Below are 6,000 nucleotides of genomic sequence, written 5' to 3' on the forward strand. Positions count from 1 at the left end.
ATGGGCAGAGAAACCTTTTAGCAGACACTCAGAAACGCTGTGCGCTGGAGGAAACCCTGAAAGGAAAATCTGTTCCTGACACCGTCCTTCAGGGAAAGCTGCTCATCCGAGTGGAGTTCCTTTGCGCGTCCGCTATCTGAGAGAGTGCCCCGATGGCCAACACTCTACATTGAGTGAAAGAGCATCTCTGCCCTCATTCCCATCTGTAGTGTGACCCAGATGCAACAAGAATGTCTGACAGGGCCCTGGGATGGACACCCAAGGACTTTGGACAGACGAGACACAGGGAAGCGGCGCACTCACTAGGATGAACAGACAGGCTGGTCCCTGAGCCAAAGGTCAACTTGTTGTAGCCAGAGTCACACAGCGTTTCCTTCCAGAAGACAAAGCCCACGCGGCCCCTCCAGCAGCAGCACCTCTGCCCGAGCCTTTGTGCAGCTGTGCCAAGGCTGGGAGAAAACAATTCCTCCCTGGCTTCCAGCTGCCACTCGGACTTCTCGTTTGGTCTGGAACTGCCTGAAAGTGGGAAAGCCACAAGAGGAGAGAGCAGGAAGTGGAGAAGCAGGAGGAACACCCATACCTGGCAGAACACACAGCTTCGTCCCTGACCCAAACTGGATGTTTCCTGCGTAGCTGTTCACACAGTGCTCCAGACCGCTTCAAGAACTCAAGGCTCAGGGTGCTCTCTCACCCTCTCTTGGTCTCCTATTGTGTGGAAAGAGGTGAGCCCCGTGGATAGGAGACGGCATTTCCCCTGGGAATTGGAACACTGAGGAGAGGGGAGGACAAGAACTCAGGGCTGTCTTTCTCAGGTGCTTGGAGGACACCAGTCAGTAAGTGGCCCGAGGACTGTTTGAGGGTTTTTCTGATTTAGCAACAACCAAAGCTTTCCCTGAGAGCTCTGGACCCTTTTGCCCACCTGCGTTCTTGTCCTGTGCCGGTACCGGGACACAGCCTTGGGGCACAAATGGGTGAGATTACAAACCACAGTCATTGATCCACCGACATGGCCCGACATTGGCATTAGTCCCTGAGCCAAAAGGGAATCGGAGGGAATTTCTCAGGTCCTTACACTCCTGCCTGGCTGCTCAGCCACACTGGGTTCCTCCCTTCACTGTCCGCATCTCCCCTAGGCTGAAAGCAAGGATCAGAGTGAGCCTCAGCTTTTCTCTTTCTGGTTTATGCTCAGAACAGCAATCGACCAACCTGGAGCTGTTTGACATAACTGTCGGGAAACCTTTTCCCCAAGCACAATCTGAGCCTTGCCTGGGTTACGTGACATTCCTAAGGTGAGGAATAGACCTGCACCCCCTTTACGCATCGCTGACAGCCTCCCAGTGCTAAACACAACTGCTGTCCTGGTCAGTCTGTCCCTTTGTCCTAGACCACGCTCCTGTTCCTGGTCACTGATGGAATATCGGCTCAATGGAACACCACAACCGTAGCACATTTCTCCAAAGAGGAAACGAAACGTCTCTAAGCACGACAGGATCTTGAAAGAGCGCTTGTATTCTCCAACCCCTATGAAAGCTGAGGTGGAGCATAGAGGTTCATCCACAGGGCTCTCGAGTGGGCTGTGAGACAGGGACTGTTGACAGAGGAGACAAAGGGAAGCTACACACTCACGGGGCTGGATGGACAGGCTGGTCCCTGCGCCAAAGGTCACCTTGCCGTAGCCAGAATCACACATCATTTCCTCCCATAACAAAAAGCCCAGTGAGGCCCTTCAGAAGAAGCACCTCTGCCCAAGGCTTTGTTCAGATGTGTTCAGGCATGAAGGGATGGCTGAGGGGGGATATGGGGCAGGAGGACCCGGGGCAAGAGCAGAAGTTGACCATCTGCCTGTGTGGGGTGAGGCAGGACTGCGACCAGAACTAATAGAGATCTCCAAGCCTCCCTGTCCTCCTGTCCCCCAAGAGCCTCCACGATCAAAGCCTGAAAAAAATGAATACACCTTGAAACAGCCCCTTCCCAGATGAAAGACGAGATGGATAAAAATATGTGCTGGTGAGCACTCAAGGACTTTGAACAAAAGACACACAGGCAAGCTGCAGACTCACGGGGTTGGACAGACAGGATGGTCCCTGCTCCAAAGGTCATCTTGTAGCCAGCATCACACAGCATTTCCTCCCATAACAAAAAGCCCAGAGAGCCCCTCCAGCAGCAGCACCTCTGCCCAAACCTTAGTCCATCCACACTCAGGGCAGGAGGGTCACCAAAGCATGGACAGTGCCTACCACTGCAGCACAAACCCCACTGAGATACAGTGCAATGCAACAGCCTCCCCATAGGCAGCTGGGACAACGGGGAGCAGACGTGTGGCCACTTTGTCCATCCCAGCCCAAATGAGAGCAATCAGGGTCATTGTAGACCCAGTGGGCACATTCTCCAAAAGTCCATTCCTAGATATGGTCACCCACAAATTATAAAAGACGCAGCCTCGCTGCTGGTCTCAACCACCCCTGGAAAGGGCTCACAGGAACAGCAGGCAGAGCAGCAGAGCTGGACTTACGTGGCTTAACAGTGAGTCTCGTTCCAGGGCCAAAGAGAAGTTTAGTCCTAGCAGTTCCCATGGTCGCACAGTGCTTCCTCTCTCAACAAAAACCTTCCCCACCACTTGCCAAAGCTGGGCATCCACAGCCTGTGCAGAGCAGGCTGAATGTCGCTCCAAACCAGCCATGGCTTGAGGTGAAGCTCTGCCTCTTCTGCCCGAGGGATCCAGAGCACCCCTGGACCTACAGGGACAAACTGCACTGGGGAGGACTGGAGTTTCTGCCCTGAGCCACAGCCTGGACTGTAAGGACACAGCTGGCAGGGAACCTCCAGCTGAGGAGCCCCAAGCGCAGGGACAGAGATGCTGGCAAGCTCACTGCCCACTGGACACTGGGGAGGAGACCACCAGAAAGTAGTGTCACTTATTGGGCAAATCCTGAAGTCATGTCCCGTTGCCAAGGGTGAGCTTGTCGTAGGTCACACAGTGGTTTTCAGGGCAAAAGAACACAAGTTCACCCCTGTCCTTGAAGGGAAAGGCCACCAACCCAGAAACACCGTGCACTGGAGGAAACCCCGATCCTCAGTGCCCACTTCTGCCAGAGGCAGTCCTGAGCCTCTTGGCAAGGAAAAGAAGGGAAGGCCGGCAAAAAAGGGCCCTGCTGAGGAAAGGGCAGAGCACCCCGGGCTCTGTCAGAGCCAGGAATGAGCCTGCTCCGGTCGGAGAAAGGGAAATGTTGCAAGAGGTGGAAGGGGAGGACTGGGATAACAAAGCACAAGGAATGCACTGAGCTGGGCAGCTCTTGTACTCACTGGGCTTCACAGCCAGGCGTGTCCCTGTCCCCAGTGTCACTTTGTAGTTCCCTGAGTTCACACAGTCCTTCACAGCCCAGCAAAAACCATCAGCTCTCATGCCAGTTCCTCAACAACCAGTCACTGGGAGAGCAGCTCCTTCCCAGCAAACCCAGGCATTTTATGCCGGGAACAAGTGTAGCCTTGACACGAAATCTCCTGAGAATCTCCCCTGCAAGAGGGATGACCAATGGGATATTGGTGCAAACGAGAGCATTATGAATTTAATCTCTCTTCAGCAGAGCAGAGGACAACCGCTGGGGCTGTGCTAGACTATGGCATCAGCAACACGCCTCGATGGTCACTGTAGGTTTGGCCACGACAGGACTGATCTACCCATGAGCAAGAAGGTTCAGGCCCCTGGTCTGCTGTGTGGAAGGCAGAGGGCAGGAGCTGGCAGGAGGAAGCAGGAGGAATAATTCACGGCCTTGTTGAATCAAGGTCCATGTGGCTACCAGAGAAACAGCTCCAAAGATGGAATTAGTCTCCCTTTACTTTAGTGACACTGTTGGCTCAGATCCACAAAACTGTTCCACCAAGTGGGACAGGAAAAGGCTTTAAAACTTACTGAAGTTAATCCTTAGCTGAGTTCCACCACCAAAGATGAGTTGTTCACCATAACCAGTCACACAGTCTTTGCCTTCACAACACAAACCCTGTACGTCACATCTACTCTGCACCAGATCATTCTTCCCTGAGCTGTGGGTTACCGAATGTTGTTCCTTTCACCTCAGTCCCATCTGGCATCGCTTTCAGCTGGGACAGAGAGGGGCCCTGAGGGAAGGGAAACCACCCAACAGTGGCTTTAAGTCCCTGAGCCAAAGGGAATTGGAGGCTGTTGTCACAAGAGCAAGGGCAAAGGCCAGAAACCCAGAGGCTTCACTCCAGCTACAAACACCTCTGCCAGTGGGGCTGTGCTGGCAGCCTCTGCACTTACCCCCTCAGCAAGCGGGATGCTGTCTGGGAAGGGAAAACCTGCTGCGTTTCTGCACAGCAGATCCGCGGAGGATAAGGTCAATGCTTTGGCTTTTCTCAGGTCCTTACACTTTGGACTTTGTTCACCCTCATTACTTTCCTTTTTCCACTCCCAGTGCCTTCTCCAGGCTGAAAGCAGCCAGGAGCCTCATGGCCAGAGCATGATTCTCTGAAGAGCGGAATCCTCCACCTGGAAAAATTTCTAAGCATGAGAACACCTTGAAATAGCGCCTATGTTCTCTTTCCCCTATGAAAAGAGTACATGGATATAAGAAGGATGCTCTAGCGGACACTCAGTGACTGCGGAGGACAAAGGACACACAGGCAAGCTGCAGACTCACGGGGTTGGACGCACAGGCTGGTCCCTGCTCCAAAGGTCATCTTGCTAGTGCCGTAGCCAGCTTCACACAGCATTTCCTCCCATAACAAAAAGCTCAGGGAGCCCCTCCAGCAGCAGCACCTCTGCCCAAACCTTAGTCCATCCACACTCAGGGCAGGAGGGTCACCAGAGCAAGGAGAGTGCCTACTACTGCAGCACAAACCCCACTGAGATACAGTGCAATGCAAACGCCTCCCCATGGGCAGCTGGGACAACGGGGAGCAGACGTGTGGCCACTTTGTCCATCCCAGCCCAAGAGAGAGCAATCAGGTTCATTGTGGACCCAGTGGGCACATTCTCTAAAAGTCCATTCCTAGATGTGGTCACCCACAAATTATAAAAGACGCAGCCTCGCTGCTGCTCTCAACCACCCCTGGAAAGGGCTCACAGAAACAGCAGGCAGAGCAGCAGAGCTGGACTTACGTGGCTTAACAGTGAGTCTCGTTCCAGAACCGAAAACAAGTTGATTAACTCCTGTGTTCCCACAGTGCTTCCTCTCTCAACAAAAACCTTCCCCACCACTTGCCAAAGCTGGGCATGAACAGCCCAAACGGATCGGACTGAATGTCGCTCCAAACCAGCCATGGCATGAGGTGAAGCTCTGCCTCTTCTGCCTGGGCGATCCAGAGCACCCCTGGACATAAAGGGACAAACTGCACTGGGGAGGACTGGAGTTTCTGCCCTGAGCCACAGCCTGGACCGTATGGATGCCGGCGGAAGGAAATCCCCAGGTGAGGAGCCCCAAGCGCAGTGACAGAGATGCTGGCAAGCTCACTGCCCGCTGGACACTGGGGAGCTTTGCCACACGTGGCAGGAGACTACGAGAAAGTGGTGGCACTTACTGGGCAAAACCTGAAGTCGTGTACCTTTGCCAAGGGCGATCTTGTCATAGGTCACACAGTGGTGTTCAGGAGCAAAAGAAGACAAGTTCTCCCCTGTCCTTGGAGAGAAAGGCCACCAACCCCTGGTCGTGGGGAGCCCAGGCCCTTGGCTTCGTTCCCCATGGGCAGAGAAACCTTTTAGCAGACACTCAGAAACGCTGTGCGCTGGAGGAAACCCTGAAAGGAAAATCTGTTCCTGACACCATCATTCAGGGAAAGCTGCTCATCCGAGTGGAGTTCCTTTGCGCGTCCGCTATCTGAGAGCGTGCCCCGATGGCCAACACTCTACATTGAATGAAAGAGCATCTCTGCCCTCATTCCCATCTGTAGTGTGACCCAGATGCAACAAGAATGTCTGATAGGGCCCTGGGATGGACACCCAAGGACTTTGGACAGACGAGACACAGGGAAGCGGCGCACTCA

Source organism: Cuculus canorus, chromosome 25 (assembly GCF_017976375.1).
Source record: "Cuculus canorus isolate bCucCan1 chromosome 25, bCucCan1.pri, whole genome shotgun sequence".
NCBI classification, from domain to species: Eukaryota; Metazoa; Chordata; class Aves; order Cuculiformes; family Cuculidae; genus Cuculus; species Cuculus canorus.